We start from the raw sequence: 14,815 nt of genomic DNA on the forward strand, positions 1-14,815 counted from the left end.
GGAGGGAGGGAGGGACAGAGAGGGGGATGGGGTTTGCAGAAAGTAATCCTAAAGTAATTTTAAAAGCCACATTTCATCACAGTGGGAAGGTTTCAGTGGTTGGCAGGGCAAGGGTAAGGGGATGCAAATATAGGCTCAAATTACTTGTAGGTGTTTGTGTGGTGCTGCATTATTTGCTGTAGCTGCTTGATCATAATGGTTCATTCAGTCAGACGGGGAAAAACGATGACAGGCTCTAAATACTGGAGCAACAAGCTAGGCTATTAACTGGAGTCTGGGAAGGGGGAAAAAAACAACTTTGGGGTCCTGTCCACACAATGGAGAGTGAGTTGTGACTATACATGAATTCAGTTTCAATGTGCAAAGTTTGCAAATGTACAAAGATGTGCAAATGTATTCAGTAAACCTTCATTTCACTTTTCTGGATAGTATTGAATTTGCAAAGAAATACTTTATAGAATTATATAAACTGTACTAGTGCATGCTGTGTAACTCTGAGTCTGTATATGTTGAAGGGCCTGGCATGCTGCCTCACTGGAATCACTTACCTGTTCACCAATATGTAAAAAAGTGAACTGTCACAATTGCCCCACCTTTGCTTTTCATTATGAAGCAAGTCAAAATGCAATCAGTTTGAAATGATAGCGAAATTATTTGCTGATAATAAAATAATCAAAATCTGTTGACCATATGATATCTTATTTTTTGGGGGGAATATAGGATGTTGAATATCCCTTGTACGTTTTAAGAGCTACCAGTGGATGTTAGCAGGTGTTAGTGTCCACCAACAGATGTTATGGACATAACTTCAGTTATGTATTTTGGCTTTGTAAGCAATGATACAGTCCGAACCTGAGCGTATGCTAAGGTTAAAGGTAAATCTGATTGGCTACTGGTTTGTATGGCAGTACTATGAGAGCCATGTGGCCACTCAGTAGATCACACATCATTACCTTTATGCCTTTTTAAACTACATGCTTCCCCATTTTAGAACATAGGACAAGATGGAGAATATCCCTTGTATGTTCTAACGCACTAATTAATGCCTACCGCCAGTTGATGTTATCGGATGTTAGTGACCGCCAGCAGTTGAGTTGTTTCTGCCTTTTAATCACAATACACCCTCTTCTGAGGCAGGCCTACCACAGGATGATCAGCCCTCTGTACATGTCCCTAGCATCTTGGGGCCCATTTGGGATCTTTCCTTCTGATTGGCTGCAGCGTTCTGCACTTTGTGATGTTTCATTTATGGTCTGGTGCAGGGCCTGTCCATGGATCCCCATATCTTTGAGCAGATGGTGGATGTTGCAAGGAAACCCCTGCAGCCAACCTCCACAGGGCAAACTATTGCTTTCTAGCCACGCTGCTCTGCCTCAAATGCCATGTCTGCATACCACAGCCTTTTCCTCTCATTCGCTTCATCAACATTATCCTCCCATGGTTCTGACAGTTCTACAAAGTAGACGACATGCAGGACCAGATTATCAGGTCAGGTTTTAGGATGGTGGTGACAATATGTGATGGGACTGTAAGTCGCTGGCCCACGTCCACCAACATCTCCCAGTCTCTGACTTTCTCCAACTGCCCACTCCTGGTCAGTGGAGGAGGCCGCCTCTGTCCCCGTCCCTCCTCACGGACAAATGTTGTCCTTTGAACTGCGTTTGATGTTTTGGATTGCAAGGTTTTGGTAGCAGTTCTCTTTGTTTCTATCGTTGCTGCAAGGCATTTGAGTACCTGGTAGTGTCTCCATGTATACCTAGCTTGGGAAAGAATTATTTTACAACCAGTGAGGATGTGCCTGAGGGTAGCTGGAGTTGAGCACAGTGGGCAGGATGGATCTCTTAATTCAGCCACCACTGTAGTGTTTTGGGTGAGGGCAGGACGCCATAGGTTGCTATAATCAGGAAGCTAATCCTGCTTGCTTCCATTCCCCACAGGTCCTTCTTGCTGATCTTTCTTTTCTCCCATTTCATCTCAACCTTTAGAAATTTAGCCATTCCATATGCTGAAGTGTCCTTGGGCAAGACACTGAACCCAAAATTGCACTTGATGGCTATGCAGACAGTTTGATTGATGTATGATAGAAAAAGTTCTGCCCATAAATGCAGTGTAATTCTTCATCTTAATCTACCTTAATCTCCAACACATCTTTGAATTTTACATGTGCTTGTTGAAAGATTTTGTTTCCTTTGGCTGTTTTAACTAGTTTCCACTCTTTATGCTAAACTTAGATGACAAACAACTTCTTCAACAGGCTGGCATCAGATTGGTTTCAATATCTTCAGTTCATCCCTTAATGTTTAGTTTTTTAATTCAGAAATGATTATCATCCCAACTACACTCATATGTGACATCAGGCTGTATACAGTAAAGATTCAGAGTGTTTTCAGGTAATCTGTTTAGGCCTCTGCTCAGGCTGAGGGAGGGTGGAGCACTTCTCGTTTTTGTCTTTGTATCAATATATTGCTAACTAATCCAATCATCTTGAAAAGCAGTATTTCAACTCAAAAGGTAAAGAACTTCAAGCATCAGATGTATAAGAAAAATTCCATAGCACCAAACTTGAAATGTTTTTCATAGTTTTTCTTAAATAATACTTATATTTCATGTATAAATACAAATATACATGGATTCACATTGATTATAATCCTCACCCTGGCTTTAATGTATTTATTTAGACATTAATTAATTCAGTCATACTTTTTTACAGTGTATTGGATTTGCAAAGAAAATACTGTAAAAAATGTTTATACAGACTTACAGGTTCATATAATGACACAATCTCATAAACTGTACATCTGCATGCAGTGCAGCTCTGAGCCTGTGTGATATATACGTGGAGAGTAGATAAGTAGTAGACAGTAACGTGGTCGGTTTGTCAATAGACAGGGAATCATTAAAGTTTTACAGCCACATTTTAATCCCCTGAAAATGAAAGCCACCACCCCCTCTATGCGTGCACACACACACACACACACACACACACACACACACTTGCACACCCGTAGAGCTCTCCATTCTCCATTCTCCATCTCGCTCTTCATCCCTCACCTCCCTCCATTTGATTTTGTCTGGGGTCAGCAAAGCTTCCTTTGCTCTCTTCCTCATGGATGCATTCCAGACTGAGTTTCCACATATGCTAGGTGGAAGGGAAAGTTGCTGACGCTGGTGTAACAATGTGGAGCCCCGTAGAGCACATCTGTGATTTCAGCCCTCGCTGAGACCATGCAGCGCAGCAGAAATTAACCTCCTCTTGTACACACTGACGGAAGGCTAGAATATCTTTATTTTTCAGTTACCACCAAGTTTGTTGTCTTTTTTTTTTTTTTTTTTTACAGTAATCCTTAAAGCTGCACTTAAACTGTATCACTGTAAAGGAGGGCTGCCACGTTCCCTGTATGAATCCCTGGTGTCAGTTAAGGACATAATTCACCTTCAGGAATCATTTAATTGAGTTTCAGAAGTAAAACTGTAACTGATCGCATTATAAACACAAATCTGAGCTTACCAGCATGTCTTTTGTCTCTTTGGGATCTATTCACATACAGCAGAATCACAGAGCAACTGGGGGGTGAGCATGATTACACTGGTTTTATGGTCAAACCACATATTTTATCTTCTTGTTTTCATAGAGGAATTGTTGTTCTTAAGTGTTTGCTTTTTTAATCTTTTTTTTGCCTCATAAATCTGCATGTGCCCACAACTATGATAAACCAATAATCACCTGTTCAAGATCAGACGGTTATTAACAAAGGACAATTGATGTAGCATTGATCGCCTTTAGTTTCACCTTTAAATAAGTGCTTTGGATTGTATCTGAATTGTAATCTGTCAACCTGTCTGATATATCTTAAACTGTCGAGCAGTGTTGCAGCATCCTGTCGTCCCTGCTTGTGTTAGTGCTACGGAGCAATGCTTTCATAAAGGATCCCTGATTTGTTACTTCTGCCAAGTAGGTGCACTTCTTTGTTGGTCTGTTTGTATTTAGAAAGATCACAAAAAAACTACAGAGAGGATTACCTAGTAACTTGGTGGAAGAAAGCAGTATGTGCCAGGAATAAACCCATTATATTTAGATAGATAGATAGATAGATAGATAGATAGATAGATAGATAGATAGAATACTTTATTCATCCCCGAAGGGAAATTAAGTTGTCATAGCAGCTGGTATATTTGAATAAAATACAATACAATAGAATAAAATAAAATATTGAGGTAGAAAGAATAAAAACAGAAACACAAGATGAATAGGTAGATAAGATAACGTGCAGTGGCAATATGATGGTAATAGCACTGATGATATGATGGTAATGTTATTGTTAGACAGTATATAAAAATACTATATATATATATATATATAGTATATAATATAACATAATATATATTTATATAGATAGTAATTATACCAATATAATAGCAGTATATAGTAATAATGGCAGCAACAGTATATATAATAATAATAGTAGTAATAATATAATAATAATAACATGTACACATGTATAAATATGTGTATATAGACTTATATATACAAAGAGTATGATATGATATATAGTAGAGGTATAAATATAAGTATTTGACTATACAACAGAGTGTGCAACAGAGTGTGCAAAAAGACAATATTATTGTATAAAATGATATATAATATCAATATGGTTTAAATTAACACATATCATATATATCATATATTTTGGGGCGGGTCTAGGAATTTTTGTGTTTTTCAGGAATATTTTTTTTTTCAATGTTTCGCTTGATTTCTCAGGGAAGACTTCATAAACCTTGATGAAAGAAATCAGGCTATTTCACAAAGGTTGTCAGGCCTTGGTGGAGGTATAAGCTCTATTGGTTAATGTTCCCAGTTGCATATTCTCCCTTTTTCTTCAGATACTCTGTCTCCCTCCCACTGTCTTAAAGGTACAGTGTGTAGAATTTAGTGATATCTAGTGTTGAAATTACATGTTGCAGCTGAACACCCCTCACCTCACCCTCACCTTCCAAACATGAAAAAGAACCTGTGGTAGCTTCAGTTGTCATAAAAACTCAAAAGGTGTTTAATTTGTCCAGTCTGGACTAATGTAAAAAACATGGCGGCCTCCCTGGAAATGACCCCCCCCCGATGTAAAGAAAACTGCAATTCCTAAAATTTAGATGAAATGAACTAGTGAAAACATCATGAGGATTATTCTACATTCAATTTCTGCCAATAGATCCCTTCCACCTAAATCTTACACACTGGACCTTTAACATGTGCTGATTGGGGTGGGGTGGATTTTAGACTCTTAATTGTCTGTAGGTGTGAATGTGAGAGTGATTAGTTGTTTTTCTCTGTAAGTTGGCCAAACAGTCACCACACTGAAAAATGCTGCTGTGGATATCTTGCCGTTGATGGATCCACTGGATCAGCACAAACCTCATATGCATGTTATTTGGTGTAGGAAGGACACAGAGATCTGGTTCACCAGAGATTGTTCACCAGCTTTGTTGAGAACAAACAGTAAAGCTGTGGAACACAGCTTCATGTTTAGTACAATCACAAAATGATTCACTTGTGCAAGTAACAACAGCTCCCAACCTTTGTCCAAACAGCAGCTCTCTTTGCATGTTCAGATCAAAAAGACAGAGGAATGCTCTGAAAACAAAGAGTGTGCCGCCCAAGAACTTCATGAACCTATTTGTAACCAAGGCTTTGTCCATTGGAATAATGATCCCAGAGAGAGGCTGAGACATCTCCCCAGGCCGGGATCCATATCCCTGTTAAGGCCGCTGCTGCCACAGCTAAACACATTCCTTGAGCAAGAAAATAACCCCCTGGCCTCTGTCACGTCTCACACATTATTCAAACTCGCACCATGGGCTTCATCAGTCTTCTGAGTGAAGGAGAGGCTGTTTGTTAGTTTTAAACTCCCACAACTTGACATTATCAAATCTGATAAGTTCTTTTAACTTTGGGGAAGACAGAGCACGTGATCGAGCAGAAACAGCGATTCGGTTAATGTAGAAATAAATAGCAAATATCTAATTCCAACAGGCTTTGTAAAATAAAAGAAAGAGGAATCACATTTAAGAGGAATGGCCTGATGCAAATGTTTCATCTATGCGCATAGTAATGTGGTTTTCAGGAAAGAGGAGGCACTTAAATATTAGCAAATTCGATAGATGGTCTCATCCACTGGGGTCTGTATGAGAAACCAAACGCAGAAAATTGAATTACATACTGTAGGTTTTTGTCTTTATTTCCATAATATGGAACTTTAATGGAATTACTTCACTAAGAGCAGGATTTTCATTCATCATTTGAAAGTCAGATGGGTGCATTGTGGGGAAACTTGCTGACAAAATTGAAACACATAAAAGTGAAACACAAGGCTGTTTCACCCCATTTAATTAGAGGCAGCAGATGAGGACAGAGAGAGAGAGGAAGCATAAAGACATTCACAGTGTGCTTACAGACGAATATTAATATCACTCTCCTCTTTTTTCTTTACAGTGTTGTGGAAAATTAAGACTAAATACTCAGCTTGATCTCTATTATGTCGCTATCATTTATGTTGGGGCAAACACACACTGGCAGACAAAGCTATTGGATTTATAATGCATCAAGCTAATATGGAAGCACAGTCTAGTCATTAAAGCCAAGGCCAAAGCTTTGACATATTGATCATGCAAGGAAAGTTCATGGTTAATGCGTCTGCTTCATCCTCCAGTATTCTCTTTGTGTATAAATTCGATCAGTTTTAATTGAATTGTTTGAGATTTAAGTGAATTTAGTTGTTTTCTGTCAGCACAACTTTGCTAAGGGAAGGTGTAAAAATGATTAGGGTGAGAGGTGATGTCAGAAGAAGGAGAGAGGGTTATTGATTTTGGTTATTTTGCAAAAAGGGAGTGTTTGAGGAGGGTTTTAATGTTTTAATTGCTTTTGGTTGAATTTGATCTTTTTCTGCATAGTTTACTGTATGTACACTTATAAAATAATATGTTCACCGCAATCATGCAGAATCAATAATGTAATATTAGTCAGGCACTAATGGCCCAACATTACAAACACATCGCAATAATCTAGATTTGGATTTTAATTTGGATCTGCACCAAATTACACTGACTCATAAATATCAATCCTCTAAACATATCAGATTTTTTCAGGATCAAGATCCATGAATTATTCTCCAGGTTGAAAATGTTGAAAAAAACATTGGATGTTAAAAATGTTAGCGGGAGTGAAAAAAAAGTTCCTGGATCTGCCCCCTGATCCCGATCTGCACCAACATGTTATGGGTTCTTTCCTGATTTATACCACACCCTTCCAAATTTTCGAATCCATCAATCGATTTTTGCATAGTCCTGCAAAGGAATAGACAAATAAACATATAAGCCAACACAGATGTAAACACAAGCTCCTCAAGTGGAGGTAATAACCCATATTTAGCACAAATCTCCATGTTCCACTACTGTTGTGTGAATATTAAGTGTGGGTTCATGGAGATTTACCATTGGTGACTCTCTAGTGGATGGGAATGTACCTATAAACCTGAGATTATAGGGAGTTTTCTTATAAAATCAAGAGGATATTACAGCCCTGGGGAGGGTCTCACACAGCTACACAATCAAACAGGAAATACACAGCTCCCCTTATACACCTAAGAAAATTTGACTTGAGAATTGTGAGAAAATTATTTCCTTATGGTCAATAAGCCATTTTTCTTTGCCTACATGCAGTAATGATGACTGCAGACACAAGCTGACCAGAACCACTGCTCCAAATGATGACTCTTAGGCAACTCTAATCATTATTTTTTGTCGTAAAATCAATCCATGAGTTTGAAATGCACACATACACGCTGATGTATTATTTGCTGCGTGATAACAATTCTATTCTGACAGGTACTTTGTATATAGCAGCACTTTGCATACATAGTCAATTAGTAGATGCTCATTTCGGTTCTGCCCTGCCGACTGTTGCAACAATTCAGGGCACAATCTGCAGTCGTCAAAGTAATCAGTTCGTATTCCACCCCCAACACACACACACTTACAGACATTTACAGACACTGTGCCATTTAGACCTGCAAGAACACAATTAGAATTTAATTGTGAGGCTAAACTCTTTGTGCTTTGGGATGTGTCACTTACCCTTGTACAATGATCACAGCGATGAGCGTTGTGATTCAGTCGAAAATTAGCATTTGTTGGAGTTCTTCTCCCACCTCCCCAAACCACACACCCCCAGCTTTGGACAAATCATGGGATTCATCCTATTTCTTCTAAAAAGCAATCAAACTGCAATTATCACAGCTTCATGTCATGTTATTAGTGCCGTGGGAGTGTTACAAGCTTCCCTCTCACTTTCTATTCAGCCCATTAGAGTCAACATTTTCTTTCTTTAAAAAAAGGCACAAACTGAGATGCTTTGCCGACTCAATCACAGACTCACCTCATTTTGAGCCGAACTAAAACTAAAGTCATAAAAGGGATTTGATATGAGCTTCTGCTGAAACATAGACTTAAACATGTGCCTCTAAATGTTGTGCAAATTTCAAGCATCCAAAACATTGACTAAGTAAAAACACTTCCATCAACTAGTTTTATGCAGATGTTTGTTCAATGATATCACATCCAGTAACGTAAATAAAGAAGAAAAAGTCACCTGCATGCTGCAGTGGTATGTGGTATTCTACATCAGATGTCATTCATCTATTTCTGTGGTCTTTTGTTGACTACCTTCTTATCCTTCATGTGTTGGTCCTTCAGGCAAAGTAGAGGAGTGTAACTGTTGGGTGCAGCAGCAAACTGAGGCTGTGAAGGCTGTGAAGGCACTTCATTTGTAAAATAGTTTCCTATCAGTACTTATATTTCCTTTGCTGCTTTTCTTTCATGCAATGTCCTCACTGCACCTACCCAGCTAGAGTAATGATTGAGTTCTTAAGTTATCAATTTTGCTTGATTTGTCAACACCAGAGGTTGTGTTAACAGCAAGAACATTGTGATTATACAGATCTCAGAGTTAAACTTGAAATGGTACACTGTTGCGCTGAAAGGTGTTGGCTTCACGGCTTTGTGGGATTACAAAATATCAATGCATGGAATATTACTCTGGAAGGTCTCAGCAGACGGTCTCAGCTGATTTGTTAAAGGTTAGAAGTCATGGTCAAAGATGTCATCACAAATAATAACGCTACAGAGACAATTTATTGTTAATTTCCCATTATAAATCCTGATCAACATCATCATGAAGTCAGGTAATTACATCGTATAGTGTAGTGATGCATTCATTTTTGCAACCGTTAAGATCTACAGCTTCATCAACACATGGTATAAATGACGACATTATAAAATTATATTACAATATGAAAATACAGGGTCGCCCCTCTGATTCTATTCATTGTTATTTTATTACTGATCATTGAGAGTCCTGACCACTTCTGGCTGCGATGAAAAATACAGCTTCATGGCACATTAATAGCATGGGGTGTGTGTAACTGATCCAAATGTTTTGCCCTTCACTCACAGTTTCACTTCATTTTGAATTGAATGCAAAGTAAAGACAGGAGATGAAGCTGATGTGGGCCTTTGGAGGAAATCACAGAGTAAACCCAAGTTTTGCACTGTTGGGATGGACACTTATTGGCTGTAGTTGGAAAAAGGTGCGCACAAATTGTGTTTGATACAATTTAAATCATATGGTTAAAAACATTGACATATACCAGAACCATAAGTTCAATGTACAAAATAGACATGATTCCATACAAATATTTATTTTAAAATGTTGTGTAACAATAAGTAAAGGACATTGGTGCTGAAGCTGAATAATTCTTTTTTTTTATTCATCTGTAATGGCTATACTAATTCCAGCCTTGGCACTGAAATCTTTGGCTGGCACTTTGCCCAGAGCATAATCGCTGATGCAGAAAAGATGTGAATGTGACTTTTAAAAGATGAAGCACTTTTCTGACTCAGGCTACACAAGCAGATATGAATGACCTCATGGTCATTTTTACGTTTAATATCTGCTTCTTTTCATGTCATTTCCATGTCTGCTTCTTTTCTCTTGAATTTAGTATCCACAATAAGCATTAATGGTAATTGTTGCCACCATCAATCCATCCTTTTGAGTTGAGTTGAGTCCTTGTTTACAAAACAATGAGCTGCTTCTTCCAAACTCTTTGAGTTCAGAAAACCTGGATTAGAGTCTTTTTTTTGAGAGTCAGTTTTTTGGAAACTTTGAGCAAAGAGGGGAATGGGTTTCAGAAGAACAGTTTTTATCACCAAGACTGTTATATTTATACTCGATGATCACCATCACACTCCTATTACTCATAACTGCATGCCAAATTGGCATCTGTTGAGTGGGAGCCCCACTTACAGTAGTTTAGAGGGGCCTGTGTGCCTTTATTGCAGCCTTGAACTATAAAGTAGAGAGCATGTTTTATTCAGTTTTCAAACTGAGGTGGAATCAGGTTCCCTTCACTTCCATCTGCAGCTAGCCAGAGATTGATGCACGATTAAGGGAGCAGGGTTTCAGTGTAGTGGAAAACATTTCTCACTCTCTAACCCCTCTTTCTTTTCTTCTTCCTTTCAGTCACATCAGTTTCTCCAAAAATCAGCAATGTCTCCTGCTTGTCTACCTATCTCTTACCTCTCACACACACATCACTGTAGATGGTTTCAGGCTGACTGGGGTTACTTGGGGAAAAGGGTCTGTGAGTGCACGCTGCTCATGTTGAAAGGAAACAGAATCAAGAGTGTCTATTACCTGAGAGAGCAAGAGAAAGGAACTCTGGGTGTAGGGTACAGAGGAGTATGGGGAGGAGGAATAGAGCAGAAATGAGACAAGATAGGTAGAGAAACGGTTTCGAGGAGGAGAGGAGCGTCGTTGTCCCCAGGGACATAATTAGGTCCAAGAAGGCTAATCACTGGACATAAAATACAACCTCTCTTCCTGTATTAACACATAACCTCTTCCATTCACTGCCAGGGGGGAAGGAGGACCCCATAATCATTTATCTGGTGTCATATCACTTCCAAATAGCATTTGCAGAGGCCTGGGATGAGGTAGTTTGAATCATCTGCATCAAAAGTACCGCGGAATCAAACGTATTTCAAGGGTGGAAGGAAAAAAAGGGAGACGGAGTGAGACAGAAGAAGAAGTGGGTGGGTGGGTTGGGTGGGGACCTATATGAACTGGCAAATTAGCAAGCCTCAGATGTTCCATCTTCCTATGAATGAGTTTTGTGTCTCAGTTCCTGTGCTCCCCCGCTGTTTCAGCTGCATGGTTAGGTATCAGCCATTTGCCGGCTCACCAGGGTGTGTTTAGTCGTCTCCCGATGGCCGTATTGGAAAATAAATGGTGTTGGGGGGGTGAGAACATATTTGCAATTATTAAAGCATGCAGCGGTTATGAAAGATTTAAATCAACATTTTGAACTTTCAATCTGTTTCATCACTTCACAGGAAATTAATCGATTTTAATGATGCATGGACTCGAGATGAGTCAATCAAGTGATGGAGACGAGCTGCTGTTGACCTGAATACTGTCTGCTGTCAGGGTCAACATAGCAGGGAAAGTGTAAACCTGACAGAAATTTAGCTCAAGCAGCTTTCTGTGTGTAGACAGCAAAATGTGGCCTGCAATAACCTTAGCCCTTGTCCCCCCCTTGATATTTCTCCATCTCTGTGTCTGCTTCATTCTCTCGCTCTGTAGATACTTCTCTCCCCAGCTATCTTTCCCACTATCTCACCCCGCGGTGACTCCCTGTCCCTCGGCCCTGCCGCGTCTTTCACTCTCTTCCTCGTAAAATACAATATTTATCTCAGTCTGTTTGAGTTCACTCACCCTTATCATTGGGTGTGCTCCCCCTGGCTCTGAGGTGGATTAGTCTAGGACTCATTGACATTACATTGGTCATGAAATATGCATATCACGATCAAAGGTGATGGCAAGAGAGAAGGCATCTCTACAAGAGCTCACAACCTGGAGTTGATGTGCCTCCTCATACCATGAGCACCAGCAGATCATACTGTGCAGACCTGAGATGTTACAAATTTATTAATTTCTTAAATAAAACATAATTTGAGCAGTTTACATTTTTTGTGCAGTGCAAAAGGAGAACGATTGAAAGAAAGACAGATGATCAATTCAGCTAGTTCCCATACATGTGCTTAGAGTACTATGATTTGGATTCTTTGATTTGAATTTAACAGCGTTGATTGTTTATAACAGAGCCCAGCCGGAGGATAGGTGCAGTCATCTTTTTTTACCTGAGGCTTTGGAGAGAGACGACTGCCAATGCTTTCGTTTCCCACATTAAAACATCTTATAGGAGGATTATTAGGTTCAAACAAATAGGATTATAAGCTAAGAAACATCAATATATACATAGAACCCTTGAAGGTAGTTTATGCGTAGTATACATGTGCCAATACGAGGCCTGACAAGTAAAGAATGGTCCACCGTGATGGTTCATAGTCTTTTTTTGTCTTCAGTCTCTACAGAATGTTTAGATATCAAGACTGAAAATATATATTATTAAGATATATTTTTATATACTATATTATAGTTAACATGCAGTTGGGGTTGTGGAATGGATATGACTATAGCTGTTTTCACCAATGAACTCCTGTGTGGATGCACAGAAACAGATTGTCTGAGATGTGTTGTCAACCACTACCGCCCTTTTTTAGGCGAGGGGGTGGACTCTTGGTAGGGCCAGCAGTAGACCAGCGCTGTTCAATGGCGCTGCAGGAGAGAGGATGGAAACATAATCAATAGGCCGTGATTTCTCCAGACAATAACTGTCTCTATTAACAAATCGGACATTACACAGCATTTGTACTTGGGACCTACCATTAAAAGTCTTAAAATGTCCAGTTCAACTGATGCCAGCTTTTGACTTTACACACATGCTCTTCTGGTTAATGTCTAGAACATTTCAGGTTTGCACTACATGTGTGAAAGCAGCTTTTGACTGGAATAGCACTCGGTAGAAGTGCACATCTTCGCCAAGGCCTGACAGTCCTCTTTAATCCAATCAAGCTGCAACAAATTTCACACACTCACAACGATCAGTTCCCTAAATATGTTGGATTTTTTTTTTCATCTTGAATAATTATTCCCATGGTTACACTGTAGAAAAACAGCTTCTCTCAATGTTAAAGAAAGTAAAAAAATTGAGATTCCTGGATACGCAACAACATTTACTGGGCTCTTCCCTGACCCATACTACATTCCTCCACCAAGTTCCATGCAAATCTGTTCAGTTGTTTCTGTCTTGCTTACAAAAGAACAAACAACAACCAATCAACTAACGGAAAGGGTTGAAAACATAACCTTCTTGGCGGAGGTCATAAAAAATAGCAACAATGACTACTGATTTCGGGCAGGAACAGCGGTCCCCCGTGTTTTGTGGGCCTTTCCTCCTGCTAACAGGAACTTTGTTTCTCCAAGTACCTTGGTTGTACTACGGGTCATGATAAGCTTTCACAGCTTTCAGCACTGTCAGCACAGCTTGGGTCACAGTTCAACAAATTTGAATTTCCAGTGCTCCCCTTTAAGTCATGCTCTTGTTGTGGCAAAAAAAGAAAATGAAGCCTCCAGCAATGGAACCATTTCTGTGATTCAGTCTTAAATATTGAATTGTTTTTTTAAATGAACACATGTGGCCTGCCTTTTACTCTTGTTTAAATTCAGTCAGCGTCACGTAATTTGTTAAAGAAAGAAAAGGCCTTTTTTGATTTACTTTCCTTATAGTCAAAACTTTCTCTCTATGTTAGGGCTGGCCTACATACCAAACTGCACCCATCTGTCACGTAAGTAAGTTAAACTGAAAGCAAAAGGCAGTTCTGAGCAGCTCTCTGGCAAAGAGCTTTGCACAAACAGACACTACAAACAGTTGGGGTGACAGTGCTGGTCTAAGTCATTCTGGTCGTTCTGTAGATTTTTGTCTTTTCTCCTTTCAAATGCTACTTTTACAATGACACATTGCTTATATAGGATTTTAGGAGGCATTGAATACATTGGTTTCTAGATAAGATTAAAATGATGCTGAAGAACACACTGCTACACACTTAGCTAATGAGCCAGTGTCTAGTGATTAGTTCCTAGTATCTGTGTATAACTGTACATGCTGACCGCTAGCGAAACCTTCCCGATTACCTCAGAATCTGCTGCTAAATGGCACATAGCCAATAACTAATCATTACTTGCTTATTATGTACAGATTAGTTACTTTTCTGTGTTCCCCCCAGTAAAGTGCTGCATCATACTGAGCAGTACTGGGGAACGCATCATTACCCCATGATTTCCCTACCATTACTTACAGTTTTTTAGCCCAAGAGGAATGCTACATGCTCTCATTCTTTGTGAACTTATTTGCTTTATTGTGAAGTGTTGCCAACAAAATACAAATATGAAACTGATAAATGATCATGTATCAAAGTATTGTTCTCTTGAACAATATACTACAAACCAGGAGTTTTCATGGCAACTGTGAGACTCTCCAAACTCAGTGAGCAATCAGGAGTAACATGCTGGTTTGACATTTCATAATCTAATTAAGGTCTATTATGACAAACCAAAGGCTCCTTGTCTCAGCTTTGTCAGATGAATGACAGAAACAAAACAAGTTTGAGAGCAAAATATTGGTTGATTCTTATGAAAACAATTTGAAAATGAAGACTGATTAAAACATGATTGTCAGCTGCGAATGGAACATTGATGTGTGTTAATTGTGATTTAGCCTAAGTTAAATACAGAGGTACACACACTAAAGTTGTCTGTCTTTGACACACTGGGGTAAACACTGCATTTCCTACTACTTTACTATAA

The sequence above is a fragment of the Paralichthys olivaceus genome, chromosome 1, assembly GCF_024713975.1.
Source record: "Paralichthys olivaceus isolate ysfri-2021 chromosome 1, ASM2471397v2, whole genome shotgun sequence".
NCBI lineage: Eukaryota > Metazoa > Chordata > Actinopteri > Pleuronectiformes > Paralichthyidae > Paralichthys > Paralichthys olivaceus.